Source organism: Mustela putorius, unplaced genomic scaffold (assembly GCF_011764305.1).
Source record: "Mustela putorius furo isolate JIRA1106 unplaced genomic scaffold, ASM1176430v1.1 tig00000174_pilon_pilon_pilon, whole genome shotgun sequence".
NCBI classification, from domain to species: Eukaryota; Metazoa; Chordata; class Mammalia; order Carnivora; family Mustelidae; genus Mustela; species Mustela putorius.
The window spans coordinates 25036209-25063289 of record NW_025421304.1 but is presented as its reverse complement, the minus strand read 5'-3'; the positions used below and the strand labels follow the sequence as shown (position 1 = coordinate 25063289).

The 27081-nt window shown below is 45.3% G+C and overlaps 1 long non-coding RNA gene across 1 annotated transcript in view; it reads left to right on the top strand.

Annotated features, from left to right (window-relative positions):
• LOC123390972 overlaps nt 1-23087 on the top strand; it is a 130904-nt gene extending 107817 nt beyond the window's left edge. The window contains exons 2-3 of the long non-coding RNA XR_006605581.1: nt 5371-5415; nt 22960-23087. This is a non-coding gene — a long non-coding RNA (uncharacterized LOC123390972). The remainder of the gene's footprint in view (nt 1-5370; nt 5416-22959) is intronic.
• The last annotated feature ends 3994 nt before the right edge of the window (nt 23088-27081 follow it).

The following is a 27081-nucleotide window of genomic DNA, read 5'->3' as shown; positions in this document are numbered from 1 at the left end:
GGAGGGTGTGGAAGCTCTGCACTCCTTCCCATATACCTGTGTGTCCCTTTTGGGTAGCTGTCCCTGAGTTTTATCTTCTTATAATAGACTGGTAATCTGGTAAGTAAAATATTTCTCTGAGTTCTGTGAGCCACTCTGGCAAGTTAATCCAACCCTAGGATGGAGTCATTGGAAGCTCCCATCTAGAGCTGGTAGGTCCCAAGTGCAGGTGACAATCTGGGCTCGTGACTGGCAGCTAACGGGGACGAAGGAGAGTCCCGTAGGACTGAGCCCTTAACCTGGGGGATCTGACACCGTCTACCTAGGTCTACCCAGAGATAGTGTCAGAGTGTAGTTTAATTGCAGGACACCCAGCTGGTGTGAGAGAATTGCTTGGTGCAGAAAACGCCCCCTGCACACATTGAAATTGCTCACAGGACCCTATGCAGCCTATCCTGCTACCTGTTTTGATTCTTGGAGGTTCCTCTTGAGATACAGCCTTTCTAGATTAAAATTAGGGTCAGGAAATCTAACCACCCAGCAGCCCCACAGGACTGGATTAAATGTGCTGCCAATTTGTTTAATCCTATGGAAACCCTGAGAGAGGAGGTTGGTGACCCCATTTTTTTAAGTGGAGCAATTAAAGCTTGGGAAGGCCCATCTGTGTCAGAAGTTCCCGTAGCTGGGAAGTGGAAGTATTGAGACCAAACATCAGAGTCAAGAGTTCTTTGCATTAGATTTTTAGCTGCTTCCTGATCATACCATGGAGCTTGAAGCCACATCATTTCAAATCACAGATGACAAGGGAGTAACACTAATGATGGCAATAATATCACATTTTCATGATCATCTTACGTGCTAACTCTTAAGAAGCTTTCACATCTTTTGTATTTCAGAGAATCCTCTTATTGAAATAGCAACCTCAGATGGCTGCTATAAGACTGTCCTCCAGGGGTGCCTGGGTGGCTCAGTGGGTTAACTCTGCCTTTGGCTCAGGTCATGATCTTAGGGTTCTGGGATCGAGCCCCACATCGGGCTCTCTGCTCTGCAGGGAGCCTGCTTCCTCCTCTCTCTCTGCCTGCCTTTCTGCCTACTTGTGATTTCTGTCAAATAAATAAATAAAATCTTAAAAAAAAAAAAGAAAAAAAGACTGTTCTCCATTTAAATGTGGTTGCAGTTTCAAAAGTTGCAAAATATCCCAGGGGATGAAATGCTCTGCGGTCATCCTAGCTAAGTTCTCAGGCTATCCCATTATGACCTTGCACAACGCAGAAGAGGAGGTTGGCTCGCTGGCTGCTCACCCCACCAGGGGGAGACAGCAATTTGCAAAGTGACCCAGCAATTCCACCCCTGGGTACCGACCCCAAAGAAATGGAAACATATGTCCACACAAAGACACAAGTCTTTGTGTGGACGTATCTAAGTTCTTCATATCCGAGTTCTTCTATAGCTAAAATGTGGAAACTACACATGGGTCCTTCGACAGTTGACTAGCTAAACAACACATGGTCTGTCCATACAATAAAACACTGTTTAGCCTGAACAGGGATTGAGGTACTGGCTGCAGCATGGCCAGATCTCAAGGAACATTGTGCTCAGGGCAAACAGCCAGACGCAGAGAACTGCTTCCTGTATCATCCTGTTGATATGCGATGCCCAGAAAAGGTAAACTCGGGAGTCTGAACGTGGACCAGTGGTCCCTTGGGGCAAGGAGGTGGAAATGGGTTAATAAGTACAAGAAGGATCTCCGTGAGCTGTTAGACATGTTCTAAAATGGAATTGTGGTCATGGTTGCGCTTTTATGAGCATTTATTAGAAAATGATTCAATGAATTACTTATTTAAAATGGATAAATGTGGCAGTATGCAAATTTTACCTCACTAAAGTGCATTTGTACGTGTGTGTATGTGTGTGTGTGTGTGTGTGTGTGTTTGGAGCCTTCCAGAAGCAAAACAACAAGGTCACTGTGGTTCAGACTATTGTCTGAACTTCGCCGTTACTCACCAGAAATTTCAGGCAGAATGTCACACATCCAGCCTTTGGGGAATTGTACCGGAAATTAGATTCAAGAGATGCGTTTAAACCCAATTCCACTCTATGCATTTATATGAAGACCCTGACCGTCCCAGGAACAAGAAGGTGTAAGTCATCCTACTGTGCTCACGTCCTACTGTGCTGCCCTGAATGTGTGGCAGGTTTTTGGTCATAGGGATCCCGCTCTCTGGCTATGGAATAAGAACACAGGGCAATGGAACACAAGGACATCTCACACCAGCCACCCAAGGGGCCACCCAAACCAAACCAGCCACTTCCTGCAGATGCCAATTTAGGGACCGGTTTGCTAATGTTTCCCAAATTCAGTGGCTCTTAGCTGAATTGCAGGTGAATCACTGTCAAGTCTCTTTTTTTTTTTTCCTCCCCTTGACCCTGCTCCATTCAGAAAACCCACTTCCGTTCTTTCTCCAGCCAGGACACCATGCAATATTTTAGGTTTCTTTTTTCATACGTATGATGACATCACAGATTTATCTTCTTGGAACTTGGGTGTGATTATGCTGACCTACATTCCTGACATGAAGATATGACTGCAGGTGGCCAGCACAGCCATTATCTCTCAAAGGCACTGCCATCCTAGATTCTGGAAATGCCAGACTCCCCTGTAGATAGAATGCGGGGCATAGATATTGGCTCGACCTTCCTATACTTCTTACTCTCTTAAATACGAATTGAACAAACAGTTGCCTTTTCTCTCTTTTTTAAAATTTTTATATTTTTTAAAAGATTTTATTTATCTATTCGACAGACAGAGATCACAAGTAGGCAAAGTGGGGGGGGGGAGCAGGCTCCCCGCTGAGCAGAGAGCCCGATGTGGGGCCCGATCCCAGGACCCCGAGATCATGACCCGAGCCGAAGGCAGAGGCTTTAATCCACTGAGCCACCCAGGCACCCCGCTTTTTCTCTTTAATATTGGAATATTCCTGGCATTTCTCCTTCCTGATCCCTTCAGCTACTTCTGCTCTTTCCTCATGCAATTGGAAACAAAGCCTTCTGCAGAACTGGGTCATCCCTGTGCTCCAGTTAATCTAGATCCCACTGCCTGTGCAAGTGGGCAGTGATAGAGTTACCTGTCCATGTCAGGCCACCCTGACATGGACAGGTAACATCAGGTCTGTGCCTTCCCCGGGACTGGAGGGACTCAGATTAGGATGCTTGGCCCTGGAGGAACTCTCTGCATGTTTGCAAAATAATTAGCTTTGGCTGCTCCTTGGCAGGGGTCTGCCAGCTCTGATCCCAACCTTCCCTGGACCCACAGCTCTAACACTAACCCTAGGCCTAGACTCAGATGAACCCTTCTCTTAAATGTAATAAAAATACAGGGTACACAGCATGGTGCCTGGTCTGTTTTCATTACTAACATTATTTCACCCTTAGCGCTACCTATCGCTTCATCCCAATGATAATATTGTTAATCCTATATTCAGGTTTAATAAAAAAAATCACATCCATTTGTTGGATGTCTAGAGTATCTCATGTCAGAATATCTCTCACCATTCTATTAATTAATCTACCTATAGATTTAGAGATTACACCTATAGATGTATATAACCCACCTATAGATTTATATACCTATACATTCCCCAAATCAATTTCTCCATTAGATTTCTATCTGTCTTCTATCATCTGCCTATCTATATTTAATCCAGGTTTTTGAGGCTCAGCACTATTAGCATTTTGGGATGGGTAATTCTTGGGGGTCTGTCTGGTGCTTATAGGGTGTATATCAGAATCTGAACCTCTGTCCACTAGATTTTAGTGGCACTCATTACCCAAGCTATGGCAATCAAAAATGTCCCCAAACAATGCCACATGTCCCTCTGGAGGAGAGAGAACAAAATTGATCTATTACCTAGTAGTTTGTTTCTACTGCTTCATTCAAGAAGGTATGAAGTAGACATTATCATTCCCATTTTTCAGATGAAGAAATGGAGGCTGTGAGTTTAGGTGACTTATACAAAGGGACACAAGTATTATGTGGTGAAGCTGGGTTACAAAGTAAATTCACTTGATTAGAAGAAGCTATGTCTTTCTTTAAAAAGGCTATGTTTTTTCTACGATAAATCAAAAGATTATTTTATCTATGTTTATTATTGTTATTTTTAAAGATTTTGCTTATTTGAGAGAAAGGGAGAGATCATAAATGGGGTGGGGGAGCAGGAGAGGGAGAAGCAGGCTCCCCACTGAGGAAGGATCCTGACACGGAGCTCGATCCCAGGACCCCAGGATCATGACCGGAGCTGAAGGCAGACATTTAACCGACTGAGCCTCCCAGGCGCCCCATGGTTATTTTAAATTAAATGTAATGCTACACATTTTATCCTCCAGGCAATTATTCTCCTTTATTCTCCACCTAAAATCATTTTCCAAGTTAATTTTGACTCTCAGGCCAATACACGTGTCTTGCAGCTAAAACCCGTGTGAATGTATTTATGCCCCAAACTCCTGCATTCTTATCCCGTCTTCCCCTTCAGATGTAACGTTATTTCCAAGCCCGGTTCTCCATCCTGGTGCTTTCTAAATTCTGTTTCCTACCATCCTACACAACGAGGGCTGGATCCCAGACTGGAGGAGGCCGTTAACCCAGCAAGAGAAGTGGGTGCACCCATTTACAGCCAGGACCAAGTGTAGTGCCCCATCCTACAGAAGAATGCATAAGATCCCTGCCCCGGTGACCCACTGAGTAAATGCTTGAGGCCCCGGGGCTGCCGCAAACCCCTGAAATTGGGATATTTGGAAATTCCACCCATAGAAAGCTTTTATTTGTGCTTTCTAGCTACACACGGGAGCTTCCAAAGATAACTTCTGAAAAACTGAGCAAATGAAAGAAGTGGTTTTTAACCGATCAGTTGACTTCTCAGGGCCTGATCTTTCGGCCCGGCTTGGATGCAGGCATTTTAATTTCTGCCACAAGACTCTGACAGCCGTTAGATGGCCGGCGGCTCCTGGCCCCCATGTTCAGGATTCGGACAGGGAGACACATTGTTTTATAGCAATTAACGGTGATACTTGGAAGAGATGGCAACAAGCTGAAAAAAATGAATTGAAAATTTAACCTTCAAACAAAAATACTTAGACCTTAGGCTTCCATCCATAAGCAGCTTATGCTGTCTGTGCACATTGTTTTATTATTTAAGTATTTTCGACACCATTTCTGATTAATACAGCAGTACTCTTTTCCAGTCCAGTCTCCTTAATAAATATACGTGTCAAATATCTATTTCCTCCCCTGAATGCAGACTTTTAATTTCCCTTGTTTGCATGTGCTAACTGGTTGTATAACGAGATTAACGGCTCTGTCTTTTTCTTTCTTTTTTTTTTTTCCCCCTTCTGCAGATTTTTAGAAGAAAAGCCAGTGGGCTCCCAGTCAAAGTTAAAAAGGTACCTTCTTTAATTTTGCATATTGTTAGCTGCAATCCGGTTGCTAATGTTTGTTTTATTTCCATCTGTCAAAAGCAATGCCAGAATACGTTGTGTTTGTCTTGAGTTGGCTCAATTAATCCTCTGCTGGAAACAGTTCTGTCATTTTGTGTTTGGTTAAGGCCCTGAGTCACTAGCGCTCAAACCGGGGCCCATCTCTGCCAAAGACAAACAGTGCACATTTAAATACGTCTTTCTGGGAAATGCGGGCTTGGCAGAACGGAGAAAGGTGGGATAGTGCCCTAGCAGCAGCGTTGGCTTGGGGCCAGCTGCATCTCGCCAGTGGATAGAAATAATGATGTCCTGGGCTTGGTCCTGTAGACCCCTTCCCACGGGGCTAGCAGAACAAGGTAATAGGTCGTCCCCAACACGGGCAGTCTCCACGTGAGTCTGATGGCGTGTTCATCTGCTAGGGCCGCCATGACAACACACCACAGGCTGGGTGGCTGAAAGACCAGAAACTTCTTTTCTTCCAGTTCTGGAGACTAAACATTCAGGGTTGTGGTGCCGTCTGGCTCAGTTTCTTGTGAGACCCCTCTCTCCTTGGCTCCCAGGTGGACAATGATCATCTTTTCCCTGTGTCTTCACGTGGTCTTCCCTCCGTGTCTGTATCGTATCTACGCCAGAATCTCTTCTTTTAACGAGATTACTGGTCATTTTGGATTAGGGCCCACCATAACGACCCTCCAACTTCATGATCTCTTAAAGACCCTGTGTTCAAATGCAGTCGTGTCCTGAGGTACTTGGGGTAGGACTTCGACATATGACTTTTGGTTAAAAACCTTTAAAAAAAAAATAAAATGAAGTCCGAAGGGAAAGATCTTAGGCCCAAGACTGTGAAAGTAGCCACTCCATGACTTTTTTTTTTTTTTTAAGATTTTATTCATTTATTTGACACACAGAGAAATCACAAGTAGGCAGAGAGGCAGGCAGAGAGAGAGGAAGGGAAGCAGGCTCCCCACTGAGCAGAGAGCCCGATGTGGGGCTCGATCTCAGGACCCTGAGATCATGACCTGAGCGGAAGGCCCACTAAGCCACCCAGGCACCCCTCTGTGACTTTCTGTATGTGTCTTTTCCCTTCCCCTCTTACTCTTCTTGCTTTTCCTCTTTCTCTCTGTGAATAAACGCTCTATCCACCACCTCTATGCAGTCAACATGTCTCACAGAATGTGTAGGCTTTTGAATATGTGTGTACGGATTTCAAATCCTGAGCTGACCTCTTATTAGCTGTATGGCCAAGGGCAGGTTGCTTAAGTTCTCTGAGTCTTAGGTTCCTTATCTTTAACGTAGAAATAATAACCCCTACTTCCGCTGATTTTGTCTTATAAGAGTAAGAAGGTGTAGATGAGAAAGCCAGTGGCACACAAAAGTAGGCAAGTGGGAATATTCTGTCCCAAATGAAGGCAATGGCGGGTGCATTGCAATGGGCACAAAACTAAAAACAAATGAAGGAATTATTTAAAAAGAAGGAGGAGGAGGAGGAAGAGGAGGAAGAAGAAGGGAAGAAAAGTAATAATACAACTGACTTTTTAAACAGCGTTACTGGCAAAATACCCCTCATCAGGGCAGATGACTTCCACTGTCAACCCGTCTTCCCTTGTATGGAACAGAGGAGTATTATCTTTATTTCTATCTATTGCATATTAAATATACATGTGCTCACTCTCTCTGTTACACACACACACACACACACACACACCCCTTGAATTTAATCATTCTCAGGACAGTTTAACCAAAGGTATTTCACATGGATGCACATCTTATTTCGTGTTCGTTTTACTCAGAAATGACGGCAGACCTTACAACTAAATTATATACAGTGGAAAGCGTCTTCATTTATCGTTGCTTTAAAAAAGAGGAGTGAGATTAAAAAGAGAAGTGGGCTCTGGTTACAGCCTTCCTTCTGCTTCCCAAATATCCTTAAGTCTTTCAGGCAGCTTCCAGGCCTGGGCTCTGCCAGAAGACCTCCTCCTAGAAATTGGAATCGAAATATCCAACAACTGACCCCAGAAGACACGTGTGTGTGTGTGTGTGTGTGTGTGTGCACGTGTGTTCGCATGTGCGGCTAGGCTTATAGTTCTGATGATTCCATGCCCCTTTCTGAGGTGGTACCCAGTGCCCCAGCACCTTTATATAAAGCAGCTATTTATGTAACAGCTGTTTTCTATAAACAGAAAAACAGAAAGTTGGTTAGTTGTTCTAAAAAGAAAACAAAAGCAGCAACAAAACACAGAGCTCTGAAAGGTGCCTTTCCTTTTTCAGTGGGAGACATCTGTGTTCATGCAATATGAGCCGGTCTCAACCCTTGATGTAAGTCATTAGGCTTTTCCATGGAGTACCCCACAGTGGGAACTTATAAAGTAACTTCTTCAGGCTAGATCTCCCACAGTGGGGGACGTGGTGGTGTGTCTAGTGTGTGGGCCTTCGTGCAGTTACTAAAAGGATGGTTATGACAATCATGTAACAAAATGGAGAGACTTGCTTATCCAATGGTAACTGAAAAAAGTAGCAAAATATGTTATATATGTGAAAATGCTTAATGGCAAAAAAGGAAACAATGCATCTAATGATGTCTAATAATGCCTGAAACTTAAGCACCTTCACACAGGAATGCATCTGGAAAGAGTCTTTTTCTGGGAGGTGGGTCTTTTGTCTGCTCTGCCCACACTGAGTATCAAAATCCATATCCCATTTGTGTAGGTCTGATCTGGATGTCTGTAATGGACAGAACAGGTTGTGTGAACCTGAAGGGTGAAGGGTGGGTTTGGATTTAGGCTATCACCAAGGCAGTCGAAGGATGTAAGGTTAGCATGGTTGAACTCAATCTGAAACGAACACTATAGAGCTATTTAGACAGCTGCCATACCCGTAATTCATATAACCTTTGAATATTACAAAGCAAGGCTGGGAAAAAAAAAAAAAAGTTCCAATTTCCTCTCACTAAGAGGTGGCAAAATGTCTAACTTGTATTTACGAAAAGAATTGTTTGCTTTTGCTCAAATGGTTCATTTTCACCATTCAAGCTCTCTTCTTCCCAGGCCATTCTGGACACATGGAGACCTGGCCCAAGAGAACATTTCTGTGGGTCAGGCCTGTGATTAAGGGTTGCAGGATTCTCTAGGTTTCTGTAACTAGAAATAGTTAAGTGTGTAGAATGTGAATAACAGAAGTTATTCTGAGTCATGTTTTAAGGGCATTCTGCTTTCCTCAAACACACTCTAACACATCCAGCCACTTCCCCAGTCTGTCTACACAACTCCCCCCGATTTCTGCACCCAGAGACGGCTCGACTCCTTTCACTACCAGAGGCTTTCTGGCAGCAGCAATTACTGTTCAAAATGGGAAAATACAAACAATAAAAGGGTTATCTCAGCTGCATTAATATAGATTCCACGCCTCTTTCTAAATACCATGGATTTGACCCTCCCACTAGTGTTTGGCTGGTGAGTCTCTTCCTACCCACAGCCACAAGGCTCAACATTGGGGAATGGACCTGGAAGGAACTCCATGGAAATGTCAGATAGTGACTGCTGTGTTTCTGTCTTGGGACTTTTTTGTTCCCTTGTCCTCCAAATGTCCTTTAATGACTTCGGAAAAAAAAAAAAAAAAAGCCCCTATAACAATCATGCCTACCGAACCTCTTGACATCGTATGAGCTAATTCTTTTTGTTCAACACTTTTCACACATGAGAAACTGAAATATGAAAATGTACAAAGGGTTCTAACAAAAAATTCCCATTACAATCATTACCCAATGCAAGATGTTGGTAGGAATGATTTTCTAATTTAATAATTTGAAAAACATATTTGTAGACCCATATAAGTAGAAGAATTAGAAAGATATGGGGAAAAGGATCCATCATAAAACAATGTGGGCGCATTTCAGTCCAACCCAGCCTTGACGTAGCCCCTCACTTGTTCACTCAGTCTTACCCACGGGCTGGGCCATGGCGTTCGCTGGGGAGCTGACTGCGTAGTTCCTGCCCTCGGGGAGCTCGCGGTCTAGCTCTGTTTCGTAGCAGAATAAATCAAAATTTTGTATCAGAATATTCCAGGACTTAATGGATACTCAAGTAAAAGTGAGTGGAGGAAAAAGAAAAACAGTAATTGAAGAACTGTATTTTGCAAGCATGAAGTGTGGGGAATGGAATTGTATTCTCTGTTTCATCCAGCACACTCGCGTGCAAGCACATCCCTCACCTCCCCCCGCCACACACGCACTTTCACACTCTGTCTATTTGGCTCAGAGACTCAGGATTTATTTTATTATTTTATTTTATTTTAAAGATTTTATTTATTTATTTGACAGACAGAGATCATAAGCAGATAGAGAGAGAGGAGGAAGCAGGCTCCCCACTAAGCAGGGAGCCTGATGTGGGGCTCGATCCCAGGACCCTGGGTTCATGTCTTAAGCCGAAGGCAGAGGCTTTAACCCACTGAGCCACCCAGGCGCCCCGAGACTCAGGATTTATATGAATCATAAAAATATAGTCATTTATTTAAAACACTTCTTGAAAGCTGCAGTGGGCGCCCCCACATCTTGCTCTGTCCCAACAGTGCCTACTTGTAGGAAATTAAGACAAGCAACAAGAGTGAGCAGGGCCACCCTTACATCTCAGGGGCCGTAACTCTGACAGGGAATGGGCTATGTTGGGGCAGACACAGGGAAGTCCCCGGCAGCCATGCTCATAATAAAGGTGACTTCTGTGTGCCATTGAGTATTGGTGTCAAGTATCAGAGAACCGAACAGATGCATTAGGAAAGGATCTCACCTTGATCCTTCGGCACCTGAATGGGAAAACACGGATCCAGACTGGCAGTTCCACGTGGTATCATTCCAGAATGTTCATCACAAAACAAGGCAGTGGTGTGAGTGGGAAATATTGTAGTACAAAGGAAAAGTAACGTCACCCTGAAATTTATTTGTTGTCTAAGTTGGGTGTAGTGGAAGCATAGAGAATGTTTGGTAAGACCCAGGAATATGGGCCATTTTGAAAATAACACAAACCGATATGAAAACATGAAACTCCAGGACACAAGAAGAGGTTGCAAGGAAGCTATCAGGAGGTAAACGGCTGCCTACCCACAGTTAAGACAGACGTGACCAGAGAGTTAAATCCAAGCTGAGTGGGATAAATTCAGAACATGTCCCCAAAGTAAGTCCCTCCTTCTCTTTCTCCCTTCTTTTTTTCTTTCTTTCTTACATATTTATTGAGCATTCAGTATGTGTCAGAGGAATACAAAAAAAAAGATGAGAAAAAGATAGAGAGACAGAGAATGGATATAATACACATAAATTTTAGATATTTCTGAAGATTAAAAGAGCAATGGAAAGAAAACAATCATCAAGGGTATAATTAGATACAATTTTCTGAAGCTGAAAAGATCTAAATATGGAGATCAAACATCCCCACTGTGTTCTAAGAGGAGATAATGAAAAGAAGATTTACACCTAGAAGAGCATAGAAGATGCCAGGAAATGGGGCAACTTGTACAGTGTTTTCAGAGAAAAGTGTGTGACCCAACAATGTGATAAGTAGCCAAGTGGCCGTTCACGGGAAAAGGCTAAAGGCAAAAAAAAAAAAACAAAACAAAAAAAAACCCAAAACAAACGTCTCCAAAAGAACCTTCACAAACTTGAAACAAACCAAAAAATGTGTTGAAAGACTTGCAAAATAAGTTTCCCCTCAAATCTAATTTGAGGCAAAAAGAACGTATGAGTAACACACAGGGATACCGACTTGAAATTAGAGACCCAAGAAGGAGAAACCACGGTATGAGAGGGATGATTGCAAGCAAAGAAAATGATTAATATAAAGTCCAAAACTGTAAATATCCCTCTCATCTGAATGCAAATATGATTCTCCAAAGAAATGGTTCTCAATCATTCAGTAGTAATCTAAAGAAAATGGGTTTATAAAAGGGAGATGAAAAACGTGAACTCACGGCATTGCTCATCTGATAAGGGGGTGAGAGCTGATGTTAAATCTTGTGAATCAGAGAAAAAAGAAATGATTCTAATATATAAAAGCAAAGCAAAGCAAAATTAAAAAAAACAAAAAACAAAAAACAAAACAAAACAAAACAGTGCGTTCCTTCCAAACTGCTGAGGAAAATAAATAAGTAAAACCAAATACAGACCAAAAAATAAAAATATGGTTAAGAGAGGAAATAGGTGAGCAGTCTGAAAAGCTGAGAGAGGGGTCCTGGGTGGCCCAGTGGGTTAAGCCTCTGCCGTTGGTGAAGGTCGTAATCCTGGGGTCCTGGGATCGAGTCCTGCATCGGGCTCCCTGCTCAGCAGGGAGCTTCCTTCTCCCTCTGCCTCTCTCCCTAGCTTGTGCTCTCTCTCTGTCTCTCAAATAAATAAATAAAATCTTGAAAAAAGAGAACTGGTATAAACCAAGAGGGTCAAGTCAGTCAATAATGATATTAGCTAACGCTTGTCTATCAATTATCATAAGCCAAGAATCTGCTCTCAGAACTTGATATGCACTTCATGGCCCCATTGAATCTTTTTTAACAGATGAGTAAACTGAGGCACAGATGATACACATCATCTACACAGTACACAAATGTACACAGTACACCGACGGTGCTTAGAGCAGCTCTATTGGCAGACAGTATTGACCCTGACCTCTCCTGGCGTTGCAGACAGTCACGGTCCTTATCGAAGCCTGCCTGGTACAGAGAGCGTGCTATTCCTGCGATTTTATCCCCGTGCCAACACAATGCTCTTCCAGCTCCATTGTTATGTTGAGAGCACACAGAAGATGGCAGTGGGAAGAAAAATTCACAGAGGAAGACCCGATAGATAATATTATTATTGTCAACACTGAGATCTGACCAAGGCATTACATCTAACTTACCTCTCTCATTTTGCCTATGTTCTCAGAATGCCCCATGGCTTCTGTAGCCTAGAGGCACGCTTGCTTAACCAGTACATTCTAACCAGCAGCCGGGAGTGGAATGACACCAAGGGCTCACGGTCCCAGCGCTGCCTCCCAGAGAACACCACACGGAGAGGGGTGCTGGGCTGTCCAGGAGAGGCTCCTGTCAACATTTCTAGGGCCTTTTTTTTTTCTTTTTTAAGATTTTTATTTATTTGACAGACAGAGATCACTAGCAGGCAGACAGAGAGGAGAAAGCAGGCTCTCCACGGAGCAGAGAGCCCGATGTGGGGCTTGATCCCAGAACCCTGGGACCATGACCCGAGCTGAAGGCAGAGGCTTTAACCCACTGAGCCACCCAGGCGCCCCAACATTTCTAGGTCCTTTTAAACGATTCTATATGATTAACAATATTTTCCAACAGTCGAGAAGACCAGACTTCTCTTATTGTGTTCAACAGTAAATTCCCACTTGATCTTTCATACAACTAAAAGACAAAGGGAGTTGAAAAAATTGGATGAAATACATTATCGAGGAAATGCAAAAACAGGGAGCGTGGGACTGACAACACTATTCTAGGCCGAATAATATTAAGGGAGACAAAGAATGTCATTTTACAATCCACAGGAAAGATAAAACAGTCATGAAAATTTATTTGCTGAATTACAGAGCACCAAAATATATAAAGCTAAAAATGTTAGAAATAAAATGGGAAGTGTACAGAAACACATTTGTTTGGAGAGAATGTGACATACCTCTCTCATTACCTTTGGCAGGTAAGAGACTAAAAATATGTAAGTACATAGACAAATTAAAAAAACCATAGCACTCATATATTAAAATAAAAATATTTTTTAGTCTTCCATGGAAGATTGATAACATTTTATCTTATGCTAGGCCACATGAATAAGCATGATACATTCTGTACAGTGGATATTATATAAGATCAGCTCTCCAAATGTAATGTCAGATAAATACAAATTAAAAATAAAAAGTCAAACAAATAATACTAACAATTAAAATTCCTCTCTAGGTAACTTTTAAAGAATAATGGGATCTAAGTTGCTAGTTATTTAAAAATAAAAGAATATTTTATATTTTATTATAAACACATGTTGTAGTTCCAAAGCTTTACTCCAAGGCAAATTCATAACAGAAGTCAATTCCTTACTCAAAACGAAGTAATAAAAGTAAACTAATCACGCTCTTTCAGATGTTGGACTGAGAACACCTGGGGAAACTAGGCAACCACAAATGATGAAGATCAGAATACAAATATACTGAAGTAGAAAGTAAAAGAGCTAAATTATTCCATTGTCTGTCAATGGAATAATTGTCTCTCACTCCCCTCTATCAAAAATCAGTAAATCGATCAACTAGATCAATTTCTTATAATCTTATTAAAAATAGGAATCACCATTATCCTTAAGGAAAATTAAAGAGAAACTGGAACATTCCAAATATAGAGAAGGTTTAAAAATAAGAGAATACAATTAAAATGTACAACTCTGGGTCAATACACTGATAAGATTATTGATTAAATTTATTATTCAGGGAAGAAATACAAGTAACTGAAATTGGCTAAAAAAACCCCACAGACCAGTCACCACAGAAGAAAACATAAAACATACTGTCTAATTGGGCAGACTATTCCATTGATGGGTTTTGTGATACTATCGAAGATTGGATCACTTCTGTGAGTTATAAATTATTCTAGAGCATAGGCAAAATATGAATATATACTTCCAAGTTAGTAATGTCACAGACTATGTATACTCGATAGACCACCTTCGATACAGAAAGGCAGACTAGCAAAACAGTGTAAATTTAAGAGCATAGGACCATATGTTGCTGTGTTTATGGAATGGATTGAAAAGCACATTCTCAAAACCCAAACAGGCCCTCTTGCTCAAAGAACCTGTGGGAAGATGTCTCTGAATCTATCAAGTTATCAGTTGACGCTATCAATCTACCTCTCTTGCTCTCTTTCCCACAAACGTATTCTTATGCCCATACTGTATATACATGAACTCTCATAGAAACACACACACAAATTTGAGACTGACCCTCAATGTCTACTTTTTTTTTTTTAAAGATTTATTTATTTATTTGACAGACCGAGATCACAAGTAGGCAGAGAGGCAGGCAGAGAGAGAGGAGGAAGCAGGCTCCCTGCTGAGCAGAGAGCCTGATGTGGGGCTCAATGGGATTGAGGCGCCCTCAATGTCTACCTTTAATTTGAAGTCCCAGGAGTTTCATAATGAGAATGACAGGTGGCCATCCATAAGCTCGAGAGTTCACTATTAACCTGGTAACTCCAGAACCCTGCTCCTTGTTTGGGTTTTCACTAACTTCTGTATTACTCCTTGCTTTTAAAAGTGTGCATATGGGGGGCACCTGGGTGGCTCAGTGGGTTAAAGCCTCTGCCTTCAGCTCAGGTCATGATCCCAGGGTCCTGGGATCAAGCCCTGCTTCAGGCTCTCTGCTCGTCGGGGAGCCTGCTTCCTCCTCTCTCTCTGCCTGCCTCTCTGCCTACTTGTCATCTCTGTCAAATAAATACATAAAAATTTTTTTAAAAAAGTGTGCATGTAATAACCTAAAGATGATGCAGGAAAAAAAGGGGTGGCAAGCGATGTGTTTCATTTCATTTCATGACTTATTTGCAAGAGGAAGAGTTGCATACGTAATGGCAAAGAGGTCAGTCACTAGAGCAAGAGAAAATTAAATCTAAGCCCAATGACTGAATGCCTGAATGTGGCCAATATTCCAGGGAAGCTGGGTGACTGTGGACACTGTTTACCCTGGCTCTTAGAAAACACACAGCTTGGTTTTGCCCAAATCGGGATGAGTGAAACAAAGAAACAATTTTTTAAAAAAACACCAAAGTGGGGAACTGTGTCTAAGAAAAAAAGCATTGCTCTAGAGACTCAAAGGAAAAGAGCATATCTGAAAATGATATTTTCTTTTTTTTTTTTCCAAAAATGATATTTTCCAAGATAAGTTAAAAATCTGAGAAGTCCAAGGCCTGTCTTGGAAACAGTCAGCCTCTGTGAAACAGAAGCAGGGTGGTCCAAGAGCTTCAGATGAATGCAGAGAAGCAGAGACTGCCACTCGGAATGAGAAGAGACGGGAACTCTCAAAACGTCACGGTGGAATTTAGAAATTTGCGTTGGAGGCAAGAAAGAACAGAGCTGACAACACAGAAAGAGAAATCAGTGATGTGTTGGGCAAGCATGAGAGCGGCATTGAAATCTCCCATTACTAGAGGATTTGAAACATGTTCCTATTTTATTTGTTCATACGTTAGAATTGTCCTTTTAATTCCCAGGTTTTCAGCCTGCTCTAATGGGATGATTCTTCTAGAAGCTCCTGAACATATGTGGCTTTCTGCTTCTGTGCCCAGCAGTCCCAGTCTGGCGCACGGGGCCGGAGTCAGTCTTTGGAAGCGTCTTTTTCAGCATCCTCGGAGCGAGAGCTCTGGCCCCTCTCATTTCTGCCTGAGCTAGGGATTCCCTCCAATCATGGTTCTCTAAATGGACATCTTCTAATCTGCTACCACCAGAAAAGCAAGCAATCCGGTTAGAAGTATGTGAAAAATAATTGCCAAGAGACATTACATTTTCTGTACACACATGGTGCTGCATGAGCACGAAGAATTCTTTGAGAGTCTATTAAGAGGTTGATGATCATTATTTTTTTTAAAAGATTTTATTTATTTATTTGGCAGAGAGAGATCACAAGTAGGCAGAGAGGCAGGCAGAGAGAGAGAGGAGGAAGCAGGCTCCCTGCTGAGCAGAGAGCCTGATCTGGGGCTGGATCCCAGGACCCTGAGATCATGACCCAAGCCGAAGGCAGAAGCTTTAACCCACTGAGCCACGCAAGCGCCCCAGTGATCATTATTCTAACTCATCATGTTTTTTTCCCTGGTCCCTGTATCATTATTCACTCTCATTCTGCACTGTAGATGGATTTAGTTATTCAGGTGTGTAGAGTGGCCCTAACAAATGTGGATGGAGGTGCATGTCCACAGCCTTGGAGGTACCTCTAGAATGGCAGTGTGCTAAGGTCATTGGTTTTCTTCTGGGTTCGTTCACAAAGATGGGGTTATTGTTGTTTTAGTAGTCTTAGTAACTCTTTTTTTTTTTTAAGATTTTATTTATTTGACACATACACAGAGAGAGATGAGAGCATAGCAGGGGGAGCGGCAGGGAGAGGGAGAGGGAGAAGCAGGCTCCCCGCTGAGCAGGGAGCCCAATGCGGGACTCGATCCCAGGACCCTGGGATCATGACCTGAGCCAAAGGCAGACACTTAACCGACTGAGCCACCTGGGCGCCCCAGACCTAGGAACTCTGTCTCAGTTGTAGGACTGGGAGGACTAGGGATAAAGATTAACATAGAACATTTCTGCTGAGATTCCTGAGAGCTGGGATGACCCCTCCACCCCCAGCCCTAGTTCTTCTTGAATTCAGTGAATCCTGGGCTTGTTGGTACCTTCTTCGATGCTTCCTTCCTAGAGCAGAACACAGATTCAGGGACGCGGATGGCATGAAGTCTCTCTTCAGTTGCTTCCATGCCTTGGAATGTAGTTCATACAGTCACGGGGCAAGGAGAGGCAGGAAGCCTCTGGGTAGGCAGTGTGGGTTAGAGTGGGGAAGCACCTCGTCCCGCCAGGCTGCAGGACTCTGATTGCCAGCAGGTGGGGTGGGGGGGGGCTCCCGACTGCACATTTGGGCCATCCCACACTCTCAAACTGCTGGCAAGCCGCGGGCAGGACAATCGGTCATTTGTTCTCTGACCACCCAGAGAACGGGAAGATACACTTATGGACAGTTTCTGTAGTTCCTGCTGACATATGTGAATGTCCTAAATTTTAAATAAAACAGCTCGGTCCGATGGATGGCAGAAGGACTCAAGTTCCGGGAGCCTTGTAGCTTAGCTCTTCTGTCCCGTGATATACTGGGTGTCGTCGCTGGGGGGGGGGGGTATCACTGACTTCCTGTGCAAAATGAAGAAAAAACAAAAGGAAGAAGAAGTGGGAGAGGGAGAAGGACCAGGACCAAAAGATGTGCATTTCTTCTCCCTCGTGGGAAATTTGGGGAAGAGGACCCACTGGTGATCCAGTGATCACCCACTGGTGATCCCGTGATCACCCACTGGTGATCCAGCGTCCACCCTGAGCAAGAGAGAAGGAACTTGTTTTCATGCCGCAGCCAAAGACTGAAGAGAAAAATAAAACCAACTGATAATTCAAACAAACAGAACTGGCTCATTCTTCTCCCTTGGGATTGCAAGGAATGGAGTCACTGAACCCCCCCCAGCGGCGAATTCTCACTCCAGGGATATGATAATGGCGCTGGGGTTTAAGAGGGATTTTGGAAAATGTTAAGTTCAACTCTTCTTTCTGGAGAAAGATGCATGCAAACTCCTCGACAAGCAGCTCTGGCCCTGAGCGAAATGATCTCAGTCGGACCCCGCACCGAGTCAGAATCCGCCGCCTGCCTCCTGCCGCCGTGGGTCTCCTCCACTGCACTCCTCCACCCGCAAAATGAGCCAGAGCACTTATGTTCCAGCTTCCAGTTCTCCTTCTCACTCCTGGGGCCCGTGACAGACTTCAGACCGTGGATCATCCCAAGAGCAGTGTGTGCGTGGAAGGATTCAGGAAGGGAAATTGCTTATGAGGCGCTAGAAGGTCACGGCCACGCCAAGGCCCCAGGTGAGATCAGGTTCCGAGAAACAGGAGATCGGTCCAGCCCCAGCAGGAGGGGAGGACGCCCTCCAGTCGTCGTCAGAGGAGGCTTTCGTGAAGGCTCTCTTCATAAAGGTGTGAGTGGGGTATGGGGAGACCCCAAGGGGTAGCGCAGTGCCCGGGGGGCTGGTGGCAGCTGGTGGGGTGGGGGGCGTGTGTATCCTGGGTCTGTAAGGGCATAGAGAGGGAAGGTAGGCAGCACCAAGGACAGGTTGGCAAGGAGAGGGGCGCCCAGACAGGAGCCGGGGCCGTCCGAGCCAGCTTGAGCGAGCTCACAGGGTGGATGGAAGAACAAATACTTTGACCCCACTCGCCGCCCTCTGCCCAGTCCTTCCCGTGGGGCTCCTCACTGGCCACACCCAAAAGAGATTGCTGGAGACAAGTGAGTCCCTTCATGCACTCCAAGGAGGCGAGCGGAGGGCGAGGGTGGTGAGCCACTCAGCAGGTGAGGGCGTGCACAGCTCAGAAGTGGAAGTGTGGCAAGATCGGCAGAAATTCTGTGACTGCTCCTTCCCAGCTTCATTACACTTATGTGTCACAACAACCGTCAGTGGATAGGGAAGAGGTCAGGACCCAGTTCTCATGTCTGATGTGCCCATTAGACAGATGAGGAAAAACAAGGCTTGGCCCCAATGCTGGGCTGCCTCCTGTGGCGCAAGACACCGCTTTCCAGGAGCAGCCTCTTCTCGGGCACAGCAATCCCTAGACGGGCAGGCGTGTCAGAGTCAGGAATCCGGGACGCACACCATGGCGGAGCCTAGAGGCACGTTCCCCTCACCGGGCTGAAGGAGTAACAGCAGCTCACGCGGCCCCGTCTGGTTAGGTGCACGTACCAGAAAATGTGGCGATCTCTTCCATCATTTGGTTTTAGTGGAGGCTATTTTCAGATGGAAGCAATCTGTCTTTCTCATGTCTGGGAAGAGTGGTTATTAACTATGAGGAAACTGTCTCCAACAGTAGGTCAATTAATTACTGCATTTTAAAGCTGCTTCGTGAAAAACAGCAATTAATTTCACTGCATTTCTGGGTAGTTCTTCTGCAAGCCTTATCCATTTGAAATCACTGTTATTATGGACGGATATGGAGACTTGATTATTTCTGAGAACTTTACAGGAGATCATATTCTGGGTTGGTTTTTTTTTTAAAGGAATACAGGGATAGAATTAGGTTTTAATTATCACTGGCACATTTTCACTATTGGAAACAGACTTAAAAAGAGAATGGGAAGAATTTATAACAAAAAAGAGCTGATAAATACTCTGAGAGACTGTTTATCCAAACACATCTTCAAGTTGAAATGCTATCTGATAAGAAGAAGAAGAAGCCACACACAGAATGGGACATTTCTGTTTACTTATTAATATTCTTTGCACTTTTCTGGTCTACTATCCTGGGTGAGAAATATCAAAGGGGCTATTTTCACCCGTTCCTTGACCTTTTACCTCCGCTTCCGCGGCATTATCTTTAACTGGGCTGGACCCTGCTGCCCTCCTATTTGGTTTCGCAGGAAGCTACAGAGAACCTGACTGGCTTTTGTCCAAAGGGCAGTGAGCAATAGTTTTTCATTGCCATATATTACGTGGCTGTGGGAACTGGCCAAATCTCGGTTTAGGGACTGAAGAGAAGTCGGCAGTTTCACGTTGACCTTGCCAGACCTTTCGGAGGGTGTCTGATTTCAAGCAATTCTTATAGGTAGAGACCAAGGATTTTCAACCTCAGCGCTTTCAACATCCAGAGCTGGGTGATTTTTTTTTTTTTAAGATTTTATTTATTTCTTTGACAGACAGAAATCACAAGTAGGCAGAGCAGCAGGCACAGAGAAAGAAAGGGAAGCAGGCCCCCCGCCGAGCAGAAAGCCCGATCCAGGGCTCGATCCCAGGACCCTGAGATCATGACCTGAGCCAGAGGCTTTAACCCACCGAGGCACCCAGGTGCCCCTGGAGCTGGGTGATTCTTTATTGTGAGGGCTCTCTTGTGCTTGGTAGAAAGTTTGACAGCGTCCCTGGCTTCTACCTCCTAGATGCCGGTAGCGGCCCTCTCCCCTCCGTTGTGATGATCAAAACTGTCTCCAGATAGTGCTAAATGTCCCCTGAGGGGCAAAAACCATCCTTCGTTGAGAACCACTGGTATAAATACAACTATTTATGGTTGTAGAGATAAAGCAGTTGTTAGTAGACTGTAGGTAGATGTACATGGACGGTTGTCTACATGGCTTAGTAATAAGGGTTGTGGTTTTTGGAAAGACTGTGTATTACTGTTCTCCTGAGGAGCAGCACCAGTAGGAAATATGTTTATATATTTACATGTATGTAAAAGTACATATGTGTATGTACTTGAATGTGTATATGTGTGTGTGTGTGTTGATATATATACATATGCATACATATATCTGCCTACATACACACTCATCCATCCACATGCACACATGCACAGTTGCCCTTCGAACACCACGGGGGTTAGGGGTCCTGTCCCCCTGCACAGCTGAAAGTCCTCCTATACTTTTGGCTCCCCCCAAATGTAACTGTCAATACCTACTGTTTGCTAGAAGCCTTACTGATAACACCACCTGCTGAGTAACACATAGTTCATATGTTGTATGTGTCATATACTATATTCTCATGATGAAGTGGGAATGGAGTGAGTCTGGAGGCCTGAGAAGCAGAAACACCAGGGTCTGAGGGCAGAAGAGGGCTGCCCCAGTGCAAGCAAAGACAGTTTCTTCTCCCTTCCTCTCCCCGTTTCCTTTTTTTTTTTTTTTTAATTTTATTTATTTATTTGACAGAGAGAAATCACAAGTAGATGGAGAGGCAGGCAGAGAGAGAGGGAAGCAGGCTCCCCGCTGAGCAGAGAGCCCGATGCGGGACTTGATCCCAGGACCCTGAGACCACGACCCCAGCCGAAGGCAGCGGCTTAACCCACTGAGCCACCCAGGCGCCCCTCCTTTTTTTTTTTTTTTAATTTTATTTATTTGACAGACAGATCACAAGTAGGCAGAGAGGCAGGCAGAGAGAGAGAGGAGGAAGCAGGCTCCCCGCTGAGCAGAGAGCTCGATGTGGGGCTCGATCCCAGGACCTGAGATCATGACCTGAGCTGAAGGCAGAGGCTTTAACCCACTGAGCTACCCAGGTACCCCTGTTTTGTTTTATTCAAGCCCTCTGCAGATTGGGTGAAACCCACCCACCTTTGGGAGGAGATCCTCCTTCCTCGGTCTACTGATGGAAGGGCTACTCTCTTTTGGAAACCTTACAGATACATCCAGGAATACTGTTTTACCGGCTCTCTGGGCATCCCTGATTGCGGTCAAGGTAACCATAAAATGAACCATCACAGCCTGTGACAGGTCTTCAGACATACCTGGATTTCAGTTCAGGCTCTGTCAGAACGAACTCTGGGATGCCTTCCCATCTCTACCTGGGGACCACATAAGGTTCTGGTGAAGAATAGGTTAGCAAATGCTTGCCGAGGGCTTGCCCCTGAGCCGGGATCCCATACAGGCTCCGGGAAAGCAATTTCCTGCCTACATGCAGAAGCTGTTCATATGACGTGGACCAGGAACTGCCCCAGAAACAGAAGAGTCACTCCATCCATTGACAGATGTTTCTATCCTCTGTGCTCTCTGTCCCCTGCAAGAGATAGCTATCCTGGTAGAGTGTCACATACTAGTTGGTCATTTCACAGGACATTGCTTTTCTTTTTCTTTTCTTTAAAGATTTTATTTATTTATTTGACAGAGAGAGAGCGAGAGAGAGATCACAAGTAGGCAGAGAGGCAGGCAGAGAGAGAGGAGGAAACAGGCTCCCTGCTGAGCAGAGAGCCCGATGCGGGGCTTGATCCCAGGACCCTGAGATCATGACCTGAGTGGAAGGCAGAGGCTTAACCTACTGAGCCACCCAGGCGCCCCAACATTGCTTTACTTTACAAAGTACGTATAGAAGCAACATATCAGCACATTGACATTACAAAACCTCCAACACCACATATACAGTTTCAGCCGCCTTTGACCTTTTCTGGCAAGGCTACCCTCACCTCCAGAGGCAGCTGATGATGTCAGACTGAGATGCATCCTTCCAGGCCTTTCTTGAATGTTTATATGATCACCATGTTGTGTGGACGGACATACACATTTTAATCTGACACACGCTGTGTTACCTCCTCACAGTGCCTAGGGACAGACGTGGCTCATCCGTTTTAATTGCTGCTTGACCTTGTATCGTGTGAGCCTTGGATTGTTTCAGGTTTGCAGCTCTCACTGCCAATGCTGTGGCGAATGGACTTACGTCTCCTTGTGCATTTTGTCGCAATAGATGCTGAGAAGGGAAACTGTTGAGACAGAGTATGCTCATTTTAAATTTTAATAGAAAATGCCGGGTTGCCCTCCCAAATGGCCCGACCATTTCGTATTACCAGCGTTCAGAGCACTCACAGCAGCAGTAAATCTAATTTTTTTTTTTTTTGTTGCTAATCGGATGGAACAAAATCAAACAGATGTCTTCTTTTAATTTGCATTTCACTGATTACTGTCAGGATGAGTATATTTTCTTAAGTTTGTTGGCCTTCTTTTTTTGTCTTTTGATACTCATGCCTTCCTTTCTTGTGCCTCCTTCTATACTGGCTTGTCTTTTTCTTATTGATTTGTATGGTTGTTTTTTATATGTTCTGCATATTAATTCTTTGTTGCACACATGGCACAGGAAGAGACTAAGATGCTGCACAGTAAGGGTTGCAAAGGGCATCAGGTTAAGAAGCTGCTGTCTGAGATGATGAGTAAGCTCTTCTAGCGGCGATGTACCCCCCAGCTCCCGTCTCTGCTTGCCCGGGGAGGGATCTGGACATGCACCCTTAGTTACACTTCTGATCTCATCTCTCCTCAGCTGGAGGTATCTCCTGTGAACATTTGGGTCTCCTGCAACCACAGCAGTCCCCCCTCCCCCACCACCGCCACTGCCACCGCTGCCTGCACCTGCTTTGGGTAAGCCATAACCCCCTTATCAGCCTGCCTTCCTCACGGTAGCATTCCCAGGCAAGCCAGACAAGACACTGTCCATGGGACATGAGTAAATGTTGTGGGCAAACAAGATGCATGACATAAACTTGCAAAACTCTTGGCTGAACTCGCTTGCTGCAGGCTTCCCCCTAACCCCCGACGAGTCTTTGCTCTGTGACCGTGCATGATGACCCTGCAAGAGGGATTGAGTTAAGCATTTCCCAGCTGTATCTGGTGAGACAGGACGTCTTTCCTAGAGCCTCTCTTCAGATCTCTGGGGCACGGCAGCGACTGTAGGATGTTTGGTTGTGGGGCACACCGTAAGGATGAGCTCAGATAGCTGTAACATGCTCTTCTAGGAAATGATTTATTTTCAGACCATTCTGGGTCTCATTTCCCCCTGCTTCTTGGGTATCGACCACATGTAGGATGTCACACGCAGTAGGCATTCTGGGATCACTGTTGCTGATGGAGACTCTCTGCACATGTGTGTGCAGTTGGGGTAGGGCCTTCCCCAGGAGAGTGCAGCTCACGAGTTTGAGGTCTGGGTTCGATGGGCTATGCGAGTCTGGAGAACCCACGCAGCTTCCCTGGGTGGGAGTGGCCTTCCTCGGTGCCCGGCGTGATGGAGCCTGACTGCCAGGACTTCAGGCACCTGAATGGGATAGCAGAGGCCCCAGCACGGAGCAGCCGCAGGCTGTGTTGGGACAGTTATGTGCGCAGCTGGAGTCTTGGAACAGCAGGAAAAGTCTGGGAAACCCCAAATCTCAAGTGTTCTCTGATGCCCCCAGTTCATTCATCCTTCAGAGAGCCAGACGGCGGGTAATATGGAAGTACTGTTGCGGGTGGAATATAGTAGCTCCCAGACTCCCCCTGGTTCTTCCCAGGTGTGTACCCGCAGTTTCCTGACCCTGCAGTGATACCCTAGCCTCGCTTCCCTTCCTGGGCAGGAGCAGGGCCTTCCCAGAGCAGCAGCTGGCCGCACTCTGCAGTTTTTGCGACAGGTGTAGAACCGATCCCAACGTGCCCCTGGGCGACTCCTGCCCCAGCCCATGGGCATTACCCTGCAGGGCTCGGTGCCCATCCCCGCTCCCCAGGGCTTCCTAATTCCCCTTTGCTTTGTCTTCCCAGCCCTGGGAGCTGTGGCTCTCTCCTGCAGGTGGTTGCCTGTGATGCCCTAGGGTTTTCTTCTTACCCTTCAGTTTCCTAATCATCAACGTTATTCCCAGGGAACAGTTCTTTCTATTAAATGGTCTCCAGTCACGTAACTTCTGTCTCCGGACTGGACCCTGGCTGAGAGCGAACAGGAGGAGGAAAGGCAGGAAGGAAGGATGGGGAGAAAGACAGGATGGAGGGAGAGAAAGAGAAGGAAAGAGGGGGGGAATGAGGAAGGCGGACGCCGGAAGTCTTCTGTCTTCCAAATCCCACATCTTGAGTTCATCCCCAGAACCCTCAGCTGCCCTGTCCTTCCTCCTCTCCGGGGTGGCTGGCCTGCACCCTGCCCTTGATAGAAATCTGAACCTGCCATGTGGGGGGCTGCCCCCAAGCCTGCTAACCCATGTACCTTAGATTAGCTGGTTAATCATGGTGTCTCTCTTGTTCTCTCGTGGAAATGGCTGCTCAAATGTGTTTTTCCTTCAGGTGATGGAAAGTCATCAGTGATTCATTAAAGTGTTTGGTGATGTTGATTGCTGTTATAACGATTATTACATTGTTGTATTAGGTGATAGCTATTAGCAGGCCCTCTTTTATGGGAAACTGTTAATGAGCCAGGCACAAGAACAGACGATACTAAGCCCGTGAACTTGGTGTTTGGGGTCTGCTTTTTTCATGAGCTCAAATGGAGATCCGGGACTTTTCTAGTGTTGGACTCAAGAATGTGTTCTCTGAAATCAGACGGCTTGACTCTGCCTCCTAGTCACTGACGGTTCACTCAACCTGCCTGTTCTCAGAGTTCCCAGCTCTGAACTAGGGAGAGCAGTAATTAATAATAATTCCTCCTCATAGACTGTTGGCAGGGGATATAGGCCCACAGAGCTTGAACATTACCGTAGAGCATCCAACATCTATCTCTGTTTCTATAAACAGCTCTGGACCCCATTTTTTTTTTTTAAACTCTGGGGCCCTTCTTTCTGCTTCAAACCACCTTTTAAGCTTATTTCTTCCAGCAGATACCCAGTAAAACAAAGAAGTGGATAGATGTAAACTTTGTGTGTCAATATGATCTACAGCTGTGGCTGGCCCTGTGTGGGGACTTCATATATTCTCACTGAATGAGCCTATGGGCTGGCCCCAGGCTTTGGGTTCCTACGAGTAGAGTCTGGGCCCACCATCTGATACTACGTAAGCTTGACAAAATCCTGATTCTCCATGGTCCTCCCCATCTGATACTACGTAAGCTTGACAAAATCCTGATTCTCCATGGTCCTCCCTTTTCTCCTCTGTAACCAGGGATAGTAAACACTGACCTTACTTACAGAATCCCTGGGGAGCTCATCAAATAAGAGGAAAATCCTCAGCTCTGTCCCCTTAGAGATGCTGAATCTATAGGTCTGGGATGGGCTCTGATGCTTATATTGCAATCAGCTCCTGGGGCTACTGGGGTGCCATGTGGGTCCCCTGAGGACTGCACTCTGAGAAACGTTGCATTGCTAGGGCACCATGATGCCTACAGGTGGCTGCAAATGGATTGCACCTGGCTGGTGTTCAATCCGTTCTAATGTTCTCTCCCTCCATTGAGTGGGAGATCCTTGGTGGTGGGGTCTGCTGGATTTATGTCAGGATGTTCAGGCTTACCCTTTAGACCAGCCAGAAAGCAGTGGTGAAAGACAAGACCAGTTGCTAACTTTTGGGGGGGTTGCATTTTCCTCACCTGCATGTACAGATAGGAAGGGAACTTTTCAAGTATTGCACGAGATATTATATGAGAAAAACACATTGTAAACCGTAAACTATCTTTCAGATGTTATTTTTTTTTTTTTAAGATTTTTTTATCCATTTGAGAGAGAAAGAGAGAGTGAGAGAGAGCATGAGAGGGGAGAAGGTCAGAGGGAGCAGACTCCCCATGGAGCTGGGAGCCCTATGCGGGACTCGATCCTGGAACTCTGGGATCATGACCCGAGTCGAAGGCAGTTGTTTAACCAACTGAGCCACCCAGGTACCCCTCAGATGTTTATTTTTTTAGTTTATGGATTCATTTTCTTTTCAGACGAGCCTTCAAATCCATATACTTAATACTAAATAAGAATTTTTTTTAAAATAAAGAAACATTTATAAGGTGAATTGGAATTAAGTCAGCCCAGGGGACTACTTGTAATCCACAAAGGCAGTGCTAAAAGGGGACGTGGGTATCAGGGACCAGTCTGATCCCTTAGATGTGCAGGTGTTAAGGACAGAGCAGTGTGACTTGCCCGTATCCCTAGAGCAGGCTGAGGCCTGGCTTGTGACACGCTGTCCAGGGCTTCTTCCCCTGTCCATGCAGAAGGCCCCAGTCGGGCCCTCTCCCCTGCTCCCCACACTCCACCCTCCCTGCACACATGTCTCTTGTCCTGTCCTGTACTCCGCAGGGTGGGGTCAGGGAGCATGTCATAACTTTCCTGTTGCCATCTACACGTTTCTCTTTGGAATGAGAAAATTCCGCATTTCTGGAACTCTGACCCTGGCTACTGTCTGAGACTTGCAAAGAGCTGGTGCCAGGGGGAGGCCTGGCACGTGACTCTGAGTCAGGCAGACTTAATGCTCACTGGGTGGCCTGTGCGCTTCTGACCTTGATGCGTCTCGTAGCCTCTGGCTCTCGCCCTCATCCTCACCTACGAGATGTTGCTCACGATAAGTTCTTGTCTTCATTGGTGTGATCAGTAAATGGGAGCAAGGAGTGGAAGCAACAGGCTTTAAGTAAGCACCGACTGTGTGCCCAGCCCTTTGGCTGTGGGAGTCCGTATGATCGTCTCCCAGGCTGGAGCCGTTGGGTTATGACTGTCCTCATCCCACTGGAGCCAAGTGTCACGAA